This window comes from Dermacentor silvarum, chromosome 1, assembly GCF_013339745.2.
Source record: "Dermacentor silvarum isolate Dsil-2018 chromosome 1, BIME_Dsil_1.4, whole genome shotgun sequence".
NCBI lineage: Eukaryota > Metazoa > Arthropoda > Arachnida > Ixodida > Ixodidae > Dermacentor > Dermacentor silvarum.
Window position 1 is genome coordinate 199,073,890 of NC_051154.1, and position 16,491 is coordinate 199,090,380.

The following is a 16,491-nucleotide window of genomic DNA, read 5'->3' on the forward strand; positions in this document are numbered from 1 at the left end:
GCAGGTTAGCAAGCCGATATTGCGATCTGGTTAAGCTCCTTGCATTTTCCATTATGCCTTTCTCTCTCTCGCCCTATGCGAATCAGTGAATACCGACGGTGGTCATACTTTTCTTGCGCAAATGTGTTCAACCTGGAGTCCCCACTCCCATTTAGCATCGTGCCTCGACACACGAGAACAAAATTTGGCTGTTTGAGATTTGAGATTCGTCAGTTGCAGTAGTAGTCCTATGGCACGAAGACGGCAGTGTGAGGCCAGCGTCGAAGACGCAACAGTATTATTTGCCCGGTGTCACTGCAGCCGTTTCTTAATTTCTTCAAGCAAGTCACCAACACAGGCTCCTATACCACCAGGTTTCTGCGTCCATTACCAGAAAACTCTGTACGCCGTAACAAAGGAAATTACAAATAAAACAGATCGGGCAATGTTGATTTACACTTACTGTGGAATTATGTGCATTACTGTAATGGAGACTGGGCGATATCGAAGTATGTAAATAAATAAATAAATAAATAAATAAATAAATAAATAAATAAATATCCCGTTTAAGGTAAAAACAATATGCCCAGTGCAACGAATAGCCTTCCTGACGCATTGGCCACCAAGTCGGAGTTCGCTTTCATTGAAAAGTACGTCATTTTGTTTGTTTTTTGAAGAATTTTGCCCATATATCATATCAGTGGAGTTGGTAATTCTGGAAGAATGACAACGCCGACATAACCCACCTTATGTAATGGCCATTGAAGCTACTCAACCTATACAATAGCAAAATAATGAAAGAAGTCTTTAAGGGCTGGGAAAAGCGCATTTGTTTTATTCGCCCAACAAGTCTTCAACCACGCGTCAAAAGAAACACAAGCCGCTTCCCCCAACCTCGCCCCTTTTTTTTGGCAAGTAATTTTCCCCGACCAAAGTTCCTCGCAAAAAAGCTTCGTGAACCCACCTTCAACGTTGTTTGCATACCTCGAAATAAACCAAGGATATTGGTTCGCGCGCCGCGGGCCAGCGGGTTTACACCTTCATAGTGCCCGCTATTTCAGTTCCGCCCACAGAATGAGATAAAACGATAAAGAAAAAAACATAATAAAGAAGGCAAACTAGTGGAGGGAGGGCGAAAGAAATGGATAACGATTTCTTATAGCGTAAGCCCGACGGCTGAGCAATAGCGGCTTTCCCATTTTACGCTTACCTACGAAAGACAAAAGAAAATCCAGCGAGACAGTCGGAAGCTGAGCAAAAGAAGAGCGAAAGCAAGAACATCCGTACAGCTGCCATGCGTGAGGAACTGTTGCAAGTCGGAGGGGTCTGGCGCATGCGCCGACTACTTCACCCGCCCCCGTGCTCGCCCGCCAGTCGTTCGGACTGGTGGCGGAGGTGGACGCATTGTGCGGCGCGCCGTCGACGGAGGCTGGCGCTCTGTCGATCGGACGCCACCGCGTCGCCGTCGTGTCGCTCCGTCCGTAGTCGGCAAACGTCCGAACGCGCGTGCGCGCGCGCGTCTCGACAGTTGTGCCAAGTTTGAGGAGCGGAGCGCACACGGGCGCGCGCTCTCCGGCAGCGCGTGGTGTCCCGGCCAGGTGGACTGTGCCCTCCTTACATCGCACTCCGTCAATGATCCCCCGTGCATGGTGAGTCGGCACTGCACGTGCGCTTTTTTTTACGTGCCGTCGAAACTGTCTTTTGTGACTTTCTCTTATGGGAACACGAGGAAGAATTGGAAGAAACGAATAGACACAGAGAGGGAAAAAGGTACGTTCGCTGCGGAAAGAAAAAAAAAAGTTTCGGCGATTTTGAATTCCTATTGCAGCGATTTCTAATTGCCGGTTGTCGTAGGCTCCTCTGTCGCTCTTAATTGCGCATTTCCACCTGTCGCGGCAATACCACTACTCGCAACAACAACAAAAATGCAGATTCGTTTGCGACATCACGGATGAACGAATGTGGGCACCAGACTCATCTTGGTGCGCCACGCTCGTTGGTCTGTTCTTACTTCTATAGCTTTTCTTTTCTTTTTTTTTTGCTTCGTTATACTTCTGTGATTATTAAAAAAAACGCTGATTACAGTCGGCCTTGTCCTTCTTTTTACGTGACCATAACCCTTGTGTTCAATAATTAACCTGCATTTTGGTGTGCCAATTGCAGATTATCAGCATTAGGCAAACTTTCGCAACTGTCAGACTGTCAGCCCAAGCGCGATTCACAAAACACGAAGTGGCAAACGAAAATCAATGAAGACGAAGAAAAAAAAAGAAATTTATGGCCACCGGAAGCAAGTCGGAAGGGCATGGTATCTCTTTAAATTCCCTCCGCTCCAACGTTACTTTGAAGCAACTGCAGTGGTATTTGACTACATTATTAAAACAGATGAAAAAAATGTTTATAGCATGTTTGCGCGACTGAAGATGCCAATTTTCACGTCCTGATTTTTTTTCCTTGAAAAAAAAACAGCAAACGGACGTTACAATATTGTTATTCGCCCTGTGATTCTCACCCCAAAGCACGAAATCAAACATTTGCTCAACGTGTAAGATCGTACAGATATGTATCGAGACAAGCTGCAACCACCGATATTCTTTTCATAGACGATTGCTGAGAGAGCAAAAGAAAAAAGCCTTTGTGGTTTTGGGCCATTCTAGCGGCATCTAAAAACGCCTCGAGGTTTTTGCAGCCATTCTCTATATCCGGATTATTCTCCTGCGCGACGAAGTTTAAAACAGCACGATGAGGCCCATTAAAGTGAGCCTTGGGTAAACTATGTGACTCCCTGAACTCCATGCACACAAACCAACTAGAGAGCTACAAATGCGCGGTTACAGAAAGAAAATAAGATCTGTCTTTCGGTCACCTCACGATGGCTTTAAACTGTTTATGCCAAAGTCAAACGGCTAAGCCCCGACTAGGAGCCAACATAGTGATGAAAGCGTCACGGCAAAAGCGAATTACAAGATGCTTATATGCTGCGTATCTTTTTACTTTCATTTCGCTCGAAAGCATTGATCACATGTCACATAGCGAACGGTCTATACGGCCAAAGAGGACAGGAAGAAAGCAAATAAACGTGTTTGTAAGGAAGCCCACATGCTTAAGGCTGTTTTTTAGCGCCGACGAGTGCCTACACAGATATCGTTTGCGAGAGCTTGAAGGGCATAAATGCTAAAGTCGTTGTCATTTCGGGGTCATAAGCACATCAAGGAACCTTAAAATGCTTGCGAACGCTATATTTGATGTAGTACAGAGCAAAAAAGTTTTTAAAATTAAGGTAGGGGAAGCCACAGAGCGAGGTGTCGGCACATTGTTTTTCTTTTCGGCCATTTCCCTTGGTGTCGATATATTCCGGTTCGAGGACTGGGGTACGGACACTGTTATTTCGGTCAACGTTGCACTTTCCTTTTCTGCTGCGTTCAAACTTGTGTCAGCGCCTGACAAACTACGTGCCTTCGTCTGTAGTTGAGAATTCGAAAAAAAAGCGAAAACAAAAACCGCGTGATCAAATACGGCTATTTGAGGGTCAATGGGGCTTTCACTTTTAAGTGGCTTTCATGGGGCCACTGCCACTTTGCACATAGCGGAATAATTACCAATAGATGGCTTCTAATGCACCTGCTACCATACCCAATGACAGTGTGCTTTTCATACTGACCGAGTAAACCTAACACTGTGCACTGGACCTTCCATCCATGTTAAGACGAGAAAGACTCCTACAGCAAGGTTCAAGAACTCTAACGTGTATTTTTCAATTTCGTATCGGCGTGAATCCCTACTAGCTGTTTATGAAAGGCTTTCTTTAGGGAGCGTTATTGTTATTATCGCTTAATTTTCTTTATTTCCTGCAGGACCGAGAGAAATGGAGTAGCCGAGTTATTTTCCAACTCATTCTCTACTCAGCAACCCATATATAACACAAAGGAAGAATACGCAACGGAGTTCAGTGCCGCAAACGGCATGCGAGAGCGCCTGACAATTCAAACTCTCACGGTGTCTATTGGTTGTCTATATGAACAATCACTAATAGGGAAGGGCCATTGACAATAAAGACAAGAACTTATACATCTTTCCGAAGCAAAATCGGCGTCACCGGAGTTCTTTTTTTTTCTTTTTTCCCCCTTGAAAATAAACGACTGGAAACGAGACAGTGGTACATGGTTACGCGGGAGCATGCGTCTTACTCAAAAAGACATGGTTATATCATAATATTCATAAAAATAATAAGAGAAATTAAAATAATCTGTTGTTCGGACCTGCGTTGTCCCCTCGCCCCCCCCCCCCCTCTTCAAAAAAAGAGTAAGAAAAAGAAAAAAAGATGGAGTGTTCGAATTGTTGCGCAAAATTATTGCTGCGCCTATTTACACGCTGATAAGCGCGCTTCTCCACATTTTTGCTTCTTCCGCACTGAAGGAAACGAAGATCGAGTGCCGATCCTGCACAAATAACGCTTAACAGTAGCGTGTGAAGCCGTTACGAGCACGATGTCAACATCTTCTGTCCTAAATACTTTGCCGATAGCCTAAGCACATAAATCGACAGCTGGTTCCTTATCACACAGTGCACGATTTCCCTCCGATCAGTGAGCTGGCTTCATACGTTCTATGCCGTGCCGCGCAGACAAATCCCTAATATTGTTAATTTTACCCCTACGGACATCTGAAAAAAAAATTATGTGCATAACCGTTCTCGAAGAGCAAAAAAAAAAGTAATTGTATCAAGTTGAAAATTGCGTCTAATTGCTTATATAGGTCGTAGCGTATTGTTGCTTAATGAATGGCAAAATACTGTGGAAATGGAATAGCGAAGAGCCGGCTATCCCAGTGTCATCCATGATAAACGCACACTGAGAAAGAATCAAAATCAGTAAAGGGAGAAAGAAATGAATGGCAAACATAAAACAGCTGACACTATCGTGTAAGTACTTATACAGTTCAAGCGCGAGTGCATGGAGTGCGTGTTCTGAAATCCCGCTTATGAATAAGGGAGCTTGACTTGAGGACCTCCTACGTAAACACATAGGAAGGGTGAAATCATTTTGCTCGGCTTGCAGTGCACCGAATTTCATGGAGCTTATCACATAAAAAAAAAACAGAAAAAAAAAAGTTGAACTCTACCGACTTTTTCAAGTAGATCAGACGCCCCCAAACTTGTTGGCCGGCGGGACCAGATTGTCACCCTGTGGCGGTGTTGAAGCATGGTCAATACAGAATTATATAATTATTAGTAAAAATAAATTCTGAAACCGAAGTGACGGTACATGGACGTAGATCAAAAATTTTATTCCAAATAATCGACGTGCTTTGTTCAAATAATTTCGTTTTTTTAATTATTTCGGTTGACTTTCTGGCATAACGTCCATAAAAGGAGGAAAATAAGTATTTTAGGATTCGAATTTCACTTTTACCGCCAAGTCTCCATGGGTATACTGATTGGAAGCAATATTAGAAATTGGTAGTGGAAACCAAGCTTGCTCACATTTCCCGGTAGCACATTCTTTTTGCTTGTTCACAGTCATTCTGTCTGCGCCAAGCAAATATCTACAGGGTGCTGACGTGTCTGGGAAGCGTCACCATTCGTTACAAAGGACCCTTTGTTTTGTTGGTGTCTCGTTTCGACACGCTGGTATTTATTCGAAGCTGTGCTGACTTTTGTGCATAGTGTTTACGTTTTGGTAGTGTAGAAGCGTAAGCCAGTTGGTGTAGCACTGTCAACAATAAAATAGCGCCATTCACTGGACAGACAGCGCTCTTGTTCTTTCGGCTTGTACTCTGAATTTTAGGAGTTTCCAGAAAAGACGATTCGTGTAAGCTGGCATATAAGCTTCTTTTAATAAAATGAGACTTTAAAATCTTACGTGAATACGCATTTGAAAAGCCGTCCAATTTCTTTCTCGCTGTTGTATTTGGTCGCAGCCATGCAGCCTTAATTGCTATATTTTGACGTATACTATTTATTATGAATAATCATTCAGTACCTTACTGCATAGGAAGCCGCGCTATTCAAGGGATATCTTCAGCTAGGCGCGATGAAGAAATGTCCGATTATACGCTAGGCTAATTTTCTTGCGTGGTTGAACCGATTAAGCTGAATGTAAATTAGGCAAAATGAAAAAGGGCAAATTCCTGTAGGTTTGGAGATTGTTCAGTCTAGTAATTTGTACAAATTGATTAGCTTTTCTTTGTACTTGTACTTCAAGATGTCGTTTGTGTACATCCACATCGCAGCTAAATGGATTTTTGGAAAATTAGTACTTCCTCCTTCCTAGCACCTAGGTCAGAGAATCACTCGCAAAATTTCGCATGCCGATCACCGAGAATTGTTGTCGCAAATAGGAAAATAAATGGTGCATTAGCCCTGCAGTAATCCTTCAACAGCAGCTGAAATGATATCACTTTCCAGATTGTACCTGCTTCTCGAGAAACTGCAATTTTGATCTAAAGCCTTTACGTCCATGTACAGGTCATGAATAAGGTGTGCCTCTCCTTGCAGCTTCACGTTGAGCTTATTCACGTGGTCCGTTAAGTCGACGCAAAAGGCCAATTGCCAGAGTTATTCGTACCTGGACAGTAGTGGCTCGGAATGATCCTTCTATGCAAGGAACTCTTTATTTCTTCCCTGAGGTTAGAAGAAACAAGACCAAACTTTTCCGCAGCTCAGCCATCGAACTGTCGTGTGATAGCTCACGTCTACAAAATCAGATTCCATCGCGTTTAGATATTTAAGGAACTGGCGGTGACTGAGCCCATACGACCTCATAACATTAGCAGCTGAAACAACAGGTTTCTTAACACAGGACATGCCCACGTTTTTCCCACAGATGGCCTGTTCGTGAATCATGTAGTGCAAAAACATTGGCTTCGAGAATGCGCCAACTTGAGCAGCTTTCATTATTTGCCCTACAAGTCCATTTCCTCTAACTCCTGACATGTTTCGGGCCAGCCATCATCGGATGAATCACCGCCGACTGTGGGCCAGCCGTGGGCCGGCCCACGGTTAAAGAATCTCAACTTCAAGAACCTAAATCAAAATTCTGGTTCATACACTTGGGTTAAATGAACCTTCCCTGTTAGATGCAATAAATTTCATTCAAACAGGGTAAGCGGTAGTTTAATGGTGCTATTTCTGAGTTTCGCACGGATTTGTATAGGGAAATTAGAGTTGACCACGAGCTAACGCTTCCTCTTAATGACTATTGCTAAACTAAACTTGGGACACAACATCATGGCTAAATAAAAAGGGGAAAAATTTACCATAAGTGCGCCCAATCCCCCAAACTCAAAAAAGGAAAGAAAGAAAAAGACAATATAAAGCAACATAAATATACTGTAACAAACTGGAATTATTTAATATATTGAATAAGAATAAATCCTACATCTTAATGCAGAAAGCCAACGCCATCGTGATCTAGGATGGTCACGACAAATGAAGATAATAGCAAAGCGGGAAATGCAACCAGCGGGTCACTGAAAGCTGCCGCGACATTCGCGAGTCAGAATGAATCCAAGCAAGCAGACGGCAGAAATATTTAAAATTTTACAAATTAAGTAAAAATCCGAGGGCACTTAACCACTTCTTGAGAGTTGTGAATGCGAAAGCATTATTGTTCAAGTGAACGCCGCTAAGCAGTTTTCAGGTAATCAACTCCTCGCGGGCTAGTGAGCGAGTTGAGACGCTTGGCCAAAGCCTCCAAGATAGCACTTCGATCCAGCACGTCATGCCACCTTGCCTGACTCTCCGAGAAATATATCTAATGGGGAAGGTCCCGAGTAAGCCGCGGTGATTTTGACGTCACCGCTTTCGTCACACGGTGCTAGGCAATGGAAATTTCGGTCCAAGTATAGTACGATGTCATAAAGCAGAGTGCACTAGGCCTGCTATTCCGGAGGCGCCGATTTAGCCCAGTGGGTAAGACACCCGGCTTCTGAGCGTAGGGTCGTAGGTTCTGAACTCAATACCACCAACATTATTCCTTTCGAATTTATTCGGTTTTTTTTTCTACAATTATTTCTTGATAGCGACTACCGAGGCGAAGTTAGAATGCAGGCGACAGCTTGCGCCGACAAATAACGCGCGGATAAGACAGGCTTTCGAGAGCGAGGGTGACGTGGGGACGCCGCGGCGCTGCCCCCTCCCTTCACGCAACACCTGGCGCACCAAGCGCTGCAGCAGGTGTTCCCTTTCACCCGCTCTGCTCCGTCGAAGGGCGCACGTCACGTGGCGTCGCAGTCAATGGGAATTTAGGTGCCCTTTCGTTGCTACAGACGCCGGCTTTTCCGCTCAATGGGCCATTTGATGCTTTCGCATCAATACTGAATTACGTCACTCGTTACAGAGAGTGCCGGAGGGCCGCGAGAACGCTTCTGCTTAGAAGGGCATTGCCAGGGGTATACCCCGAGGACCTTGAGTATTCGGTGAGCTAAAATGTGCAAACGACGACGCAGCGGCGGTCGCATGCCGGTCGTGTATGCTATAAGGCACCCCGTGGGGAGCACAAGTTCCACGCAAGCGTCCTTGTTGTCCCAAAATCACACGCCGGAGACACTGTTTTATTCACCAGTTTTTTTTCCGCAGTCAAGTTTCACGCGGAGATGCAGAAAACCGATCATCTTTCCGTCAGCGCTCGTGTATCTTTCTTGTATAGACCCACCCTTTCAACGCTATTGCCCTCCAAATATATATATATATATATATATATATATATTCTTGGCAAATGGGAGTAGATTTCAAGAAATCTATGTTGAAAATACACCAAATTTAGTTAGCCATGGACTTGTCCCACTGCTTTATCTATTGTTGAAGACTGTTCAGTGACTCCTGCAAACTGATGCCCCTCAACCGTTCTATCGTATTCTTCTACTCGTCATCCACACCATGAAAACTCTTTTCTTCATATTTTCATAATTACTTGTTCTCCCCATTACCTTGGTTCTCGACATTGGTTCTCCACAAGAAATTACTTTGGTTCTCCACAAGAAAAGTAGAAAGATACCTATCAAGAAAGGGGTCAGGCAAGGAGACACAATCTCTCCAATGCTATTCACTGCATGCTTAGAAGAAGTATTCAAGCTCTTAGACTGGGAAGGATTAGGAGTGAGGATCGACGGCGAATATTTCAGCAACCTTCGGTTTGCAGATGACATTGTCCTATTGAGCAACAATGGAGAGGAATTGCAACAAATGATTGAGGACCTTCATCGAGAAAGTGCAAGAATTGGGTTGAAGATGAATATGAGAAGACAAAGATAATGTTCAATAGGCTGGCAAGGGAACAAGAATTCAGGATCGCCAGTCAGCCTCTAGAGTCTGTAAAGGAATATGTTTATCTAGGTCAATTACTCACAGGGGACCCTGATCACGAGAAAGAAATTTACAGAAGAATAAAATTGGGTTGGAGTGCATACGGCAGGCATTGCCAAATCCTGACTGGGAGCTTACCACTGTCATTGAAAAGAAAAGTGTACAATCATTGCATTCTACCGGTGCTAGGATTTGGGGCAGAAAGTTGGAGGTTAACAAAGAAGCTCGAGAACAAGTTAAGGACCGCACAAAGAGCGATGGAACGAAAAATCTTAGGAGTAACGTTAAGAGACAGGAAGAGAGCGGTGTGGATCAGAGAAGAAACGGGGGTAGACGATATTCTAGTTGACATTAAGCGGAAGAAATGGAGCTGGGGAGGCCATGTAATGCGTAGGATGGATAACCGGTGGACCATTAGGGTTACAGAATGGATACCAAGAGAAGGGAAGCGCAGTCGAGGACGGCAGAAAGTCAGGTGGGATGATGAGGTTAGGAAATTCGCAGGCGCAAGTTGGAATACGCTAGCGCAAGACAGGGGTAATTGGAGATCGCAGGAAGAGGCCTTCGTCCTGCAGTGGACATAAATATGGGCTGATGATGATGATGATGATGAATTACTTGTTTAGCGCAAAAACAACGGACACGTGATAGACGACAGGACAAGGCTCTACTCTCAACTGACATCATTTTATTGCATCCCTCCTTTATATAGAGCAGAAACAAGAAGAGCATGCGCAGTGAGCACCATGCGCGGCAACTACCACAACATCTTATCGCCAGAGTGCACTCATGACACATAATCCAAGAAACCGTATTCAGCGCTGTACAAGCTTAGAGTGCATTAGGCACACTAATGCACTGCGAACCCAGTGACTGTATGAAAAAAGCTTCTGATAATTCTCGGGCGGTGGTATCACGGCTCTTTTTCAAAATCGTAGTGTCATGAAACATAGCTTTGCACTTGCATATTTTGCAATGTTGAGCTAAATGGGAACCTGTGCCTGTCGGTATAGATCGCTCGTGTTCTCTAAGGCGCTCGTTAACACAGTGGCCTGACTGCCCTACGTACACTTTGCCACATGACAACGGAATCTTATATACTACACCGACGCTACAATCTACAATCTTCGCGTGGTTCTTTTCACAATCTGGTTTCTTACTTGTTTTTGAAATACGGCTGCACAACATTGACAATTTCTGAGGAGCAGAAAACACTACTGGGATATTGTGTCTAGTGGCGGACATCCTTTAGATTGTGAGCCACTCTATGGCAATACGGCACAACTTCAGGCCTCTTCTTTTGAGTAACACTGTTACTTTTGTGACGCTTCCCTTTCAGTCTCTGAAGCAATACCTCAGAGACCCAGGTCACCATCACACTTGGGTAACCCGCCACCTTCAGCCTATTTAACTGTGCAATGAAACTCTGGTTCGCAGTGTCATGACACGATTTCTTTAACGAAGATTCTAGACACATCAAGTCAATGGCGCGTTTGACAATCTTTGAGTGCACAGACGCATAAGGTAAAAGTTCCTTAGTGCATGTGGCGAGTACATCCAACATGCGTGATCTGCTTGTAAAGATAGCTGCAAATCTAAAAACTGGAGTTTACCGTCCCTCCCTAGATAGCTCATGTGTGAAAGTCAGACCTTTGCCATTGTGAGTGAACAGAGTTAAAATATCGGCTACCGTAACGGAGCATTCGTTGTTAGTCTGTTTTATCACAACAATAAAATCGTCAACATATCTAAAAATTTGAACCAAGTCATTGTCCTCTTAAGAACCAAGTCATTAGGCCTCTTAAGAGTGCGTTCAACAAACGATAAAAAATATTACACAGAGCAGGTGCCACACATGAACCAATACAAACACCATTTCTTTGAATATATAGCCTATTTTCGAACCAGATAAAAGTTGCACTTAGATAAAATTCGAGAAGGGACAAAAAACTTTCCGAGGACAACCCGGTTCCATTGCGAAAATCTACCTCCTCGATGCAGGTCATCACACTACGAAATAGCTCATCATGCGGTATCGAGTAATAAAGATCTTCGACGTCCACAGAAAAAAAGTCGGCTACTGACTGGTTGTCCTCCAGAAAGGAAACAACATCTGAAGAATTCTTTATACCATAAGGATTATCAATTTTTAAAAGCTATTTTTGCAGAAAGCGGCTAACCAAAACCTGCCAACAGTTGTTTTCACTGACTATTGTACGGAATAGCACATCCGGTTTGTGCGTTTTTGCAGTGAAAAAAACTTCCAGAGCAAGCACCTTACATTGTTTGACATCTTTTGCAATCTTGGTTAGGCCAATATTTTCCAACAAAGAAATGGCTTTGCGTTTTACCTTCTGAGCTTTCTCGTTTGCCAGAATGAAGTTCTTTTCGACAGCCTGGATGGCTTTTTTGTTGAAGACAACAGCCGGAGCTATTACGAACCCGCCCTCCTTGTCACTCAGTAACAACCGAAGTTCATTGTCTCTAAAGAAAGATACTACTCTCTTGATCACAGCTGTCGAAGGTGGCGCGTTCTTGGTGACGGTCCTACGAAGGCAATCCACTCCATCCAGGAGGCACCGTTCTTGGTCTTCTAGTTCAGCTTTCGTTGCGATGCACCTGTTCAAGGCCAGCAGCTCATGTGCAGGAATTCTTGGTTCCGTGCTAAACTTTGGCCCATTTTTTAACAACTCTGCAACTTAATCAGGAAGCCTGACGTCACCGAGTACTTGAAATCCAGTGGTGTCACTCAGTAATATCTGTTGTGTTTTTTTTCCTTTCTGTGCGGGGGTCTGGACCGGAGGACTAGCAAAAGCCGTGTCCACCAGAATTCTGTAGTCTGAGCTGACAGACGTCTGTAGGAACGAAACTTCCTCTCGGCCACAACAGAGGCGTCCCGCGAGTAGCAGACGGCCTTCAACCAGTCGTACAGAAGACCTACCTGCCGCCAAATTTCAGAACCGAGAATCCGACACATTCGCCGCACGTGACCAACGGAAGGCTTGACGCTCCCGAAGAGAACAGCCACTTCTTGAGGAACGTGTCCATTCTTCATGCCGAAGGAAAGCATCCTTGCACTGCACACAGCAAACGCTATGTGACTGACCAGAACAGCAGGTTCAGGAGATGACACAGACACACAAAAATCAGGGCCCACAGTAGAAGAAAGATAGTTCAGCACAATGCGTTGGCGGGCTAGTTGGTGCGAATCCATAATTACTTGTTTAGCGCAAAAACAACGGACATGTGAAAGACGTCTTTCACGTGTCCGTTGTTTTTGCGGTAAGCAAGTAATTATGGATTCGCACCAACTAGCCCGCCAAAGCATTGTGCTCTTTATGGTTTCTCCTTCCAATTTTGAAAGTCGCAAGGAGCAGAGTGCAGGTAATATCGGAAGAGTGAGGTAGCGCTGTCATCTCATTGTTGTCAGGAAATGCTGCACGCTCAGTGCGATGCGGGTACGAGTGATCCTGCGGTGCACAAGCCAGTCGCCTAAGCTTCACAACACGGGGCGTTTCATTGGAACTGCATTACATGACCGCGTGGGCACTTCAACGTAAAATGTTGATGGACTCTCGGACCATGCGATACAACTTCGAAATGAAGAATCTTACTAGTACAAAACATTTTCCAAGGTGGAGCAAACTTTATGTACACACGTAGTTATTTGAAGAAGGTGATGACACATTGGAGGACACAATTATGTGTATATACAGGGTGTTTCAGCGAACACTTTCAAAAATTCTTAAAGGTTGCCTGTGGCAGATAGCACAATTCTAGTTCATGAGCTGGTCTACTGGACGAGGCGGACATTACTTGCACAATAAATTGAAATGCTTAATAGAATAATTATCAAAAATTCACTAATTAAGTTTTTAACTAATTACCTGATAGCCCATATTGCAATTTACAAATTGTAGCCTTGGAGTTCGCAAGGCGAATCTACTTGGAACGAATTCTCGGAATGACACCAGTTTCGAGATATTAATTCCCAAACTTTGCGGAGAAATGCATTGGCGTTCCAGTTAGTTTCTTAACAAAACGTCGCTTTATGCATTGAAGCACAAAATTAACTTATCATATTAACTTAATCATATATATATATATATATATATATATATATGATTTCTTGAATTGAATCAAACATATCTGTAGAACATTATTTTTCAATTTTAAATGCTATTGCTGATCTATAGTTCCTTTACATTTTTCTGTTTCTATGTTCCTGTCTCTGCATATCGTAGTTAGTTTTCTGCCATAGCCCTAACGGGCTGCAGTATGTATAAATAAGAAAATATATACAAATAATTTCCCCCATGCTGTCCTTCGTGTCATTGTTCGTTAGCTTATGATGTGAATAATAAAAGTCGGGGCCCCTCGCTTTCCTTTCATCTCATTCATTACATAGCGAGGGTCTCGAATCCGTGGCAGCTTTGATGCCTTCAGGTAGCATGCGTGGGTTTATGGACCAGCTGCCTTCATCAAAAAAGTTCACGTGCAATGGGACGCCTGCGAAGATGGGATGTTCCACATATACTGTCGTGGCCGTGAGTGGTGGCGCCGGGTAACACCCCCAGGGTTAGTTTAGTAGTAAAACATAATTACCCCAGAAAGTGGATGGGAAAGCGGCGCTGCAGTAGCTCAATTGGCAAGAGTATCGCGCACGTAATGCGAAGAGGCGGGTTGGTATCCCACTTGCGGCCAGTTGTTTTTTCATCCACATTCAATTCCACGTAATTATTATTTATCTAATTCTATCAACAACACAAATAATTTTCCTTATGCTGTCCTTCGTGTCATTGTTTGTTGGCTTTTTGACCCTATGTACAGAGTGTTTCATTTTAGCTGCACCAAATTTTTAAAAATTGCCTATGGCAGATAGCACAATTATAATCCTTGATCTAAACTACTCGATGAGGCGGTCATTACTTCCACAATAAATCAGAACGCCTAAATGAATAAAACATACTTATGCTAACTAACTCTTTAATTAATTATTTAATGGCACATCTTTCAATCTACGAATTATAGCCGCTGAATTCGCAAGGCGTATCCACTTGGAACTAATTCTCAGGACAGAACCAGTTTTGAGATATTAATTTCCAGAGTCCGACGAAATGCATGGGCGTTCCAGTTAACTTTGCGCTTCAATGCATAAAACAGCATTTTTCTGTTGTCTTCATTAGAGCATGTAATTAATTTCGTTATTTTCATAAGCCTTTTTCCCGAGCTTCCGTCATTGCAGAGAAGCCGGTTTTCAGTTTTAGCGATACCAAAAAATTAACGCTTTCAATAGCTATAACTTTTCAATTAATTGCTTTAGAGTAGATGCATTAGGTGCAAGCGACGACTCAAGTCATGTGCACTTACATTTACCAATAAATCCTGGGATGAGCACAATTTCCGAGATAGCCATGCTCATTATGGGGCTGTGAAATGCATGGATGTGCCATCTACTATGTTTCCTGGAGGCATTCCCTTACGGATTACGGATAAGAATGACATCTAACACCAATCTGTACTGAGGATGAATTAAAGATCTTGCGAGAAAACAAACACATAAGTAAAAACAGAGAAGAACGTTTATCGTATCAGTGTGCGTTCTTATACCATCGGTAATCTATCATAGATTATAAAATAGCATTTGATTCAGTAGAGATACCAGCAGTCATAGAGGCATTACGTAACCAAGAAGTACAGGATGCATAGTGAATATATTGGCAAATATCTACAAGGATTGCACAGCAACCTTGGTTCTCCACAAGAAAAGTAGAAAGTTACCTATCAAGAAAGGGGTCAGGCAAGGAGACACAATCTCTCCAATGCTATTCACTGCATGTTTAGAAGAAGTATTCAAGTTCTTAGACTGGGAAGGCTTAGGAGTGACAATCAACGGCGAATATCTCAGCAACCTTCGGTTTGCAGATGATGACATTGTCCTATTCAGCAACAATGGGGACGAATTACGGCAAATGATTGAGGACCTTAACCGAGAAAGTGTAAGAGTGGGGTTGAAGATTATTATGCAGAAGACAAAGATAATGTTCAATAGCCTGGCAAGGGAGCAAGAATTCAGGATCGCCAGTCAGCCTCTAGAGTCTGTAAAGGAGTACGTTTATCTAGGTCAATTACTCACAGGGGACCCTGATCACGAGAAAGAAATTTATAGAAGAATAAAATTGGGCTGGCAGTGCTTACAGCAGGCATTACCAAATCCTGACTGGGAGATTACCACTGTCGTTGAAAAGAAAAGTGCACAATCATTGCATTCTAGCGATGCTAACATATGGGGCAGAAACTTGGACGTTAACAAAGAAGCTCGAGAACAAGTTAAGGACCGCACAAAGAGCGATGGAACGAAAAATGTTAGGCCTAACGTTAAGAGACAGGAAGAGAGCGGTGTGGATCAGAGAACAAACGAGGATAGCCGATATTTTAGTGGACATTAAGCGGAAAAAGTGGAGCTGGGCAGGCCATGTAGTGTGTAGGATGGATAACCGGTGCACCATTAGGGTTACAGAACGGATACCAAGAGAAGGGAAGCGCTGTCGAGGACGGCAGAAAACTAGGTGGAGTGATGAAGTTAGGAAATTCGCAGGCGCAAGTTGGAATCGGCTAGCGCAAGACAGGGGTAATTGGAGATCGCAGGAAGAGGCCTTCGTCCTGCAGTGGAGATAAATATAGCATGATGATGATGATGATGATGATGATGATGATGATGATGATGATGATGATGATGATGATGATGATGATGATGATGATGTGAATCGACCAACCCAGCAGCGTCTACTATTAAACGCCAACGTATTTTGCAGCACCTGTGGTCGACCAATATATTGAAACCGGCAGCATAGTAAAAGAATTTCTACAGTGGATGTGCCTTGAGTACTTGACTACTAGCGTTGCGGCGATTTCAACGTCTGCCTAAAAGTTCATATTATTTTTAGTTATAAAAACGTTAACGAGTTAGTATTTCTTAATTAGGCCGATAATTGCATGAAATGCCGATAATTGCTAGCAATGTGCTGCGGCAAGATTAACCTTTTTATCGGTTTTGCAGACGTTTTTTCCTTAATTCCTCAATTTAATCTGAGCTAAGGAACCTAATAAAGTTTTTCATCCATCCATCTACCCATCCATCGGAACGGTACACGACTTCCATCACTCCGTTATTTACTTCCTACCTTCTTGGGCGGCTACCTATGCACG

The 16,491-nt window shown here is 43.5% G+C and overlaps 1 protein-coding gene across 2 annotated transcripts in view; it reads left to right on the forward strand.

The window, feature by feature from the left end:
• The first annotated feature begins 1,386 nt into the window (after positions 1-1,386).
• Positions 1,387-16,491, forward strand: part of LOC119436634 (QRFP-like peptide receptor) — a 251,151-nt gene continuing 236,046 nt past the window's right edge. For both annotated transcript variants that reach the window (XR_007464514.1, XM_037703561.2), the window contains exon 1: positions 1,387-1,628. The gene's annotated coding sequence lies outside the window, so the exon portion shown is untranslated. The remainder of the gene's footprint in view (positions 1,629-16,491) is intronic.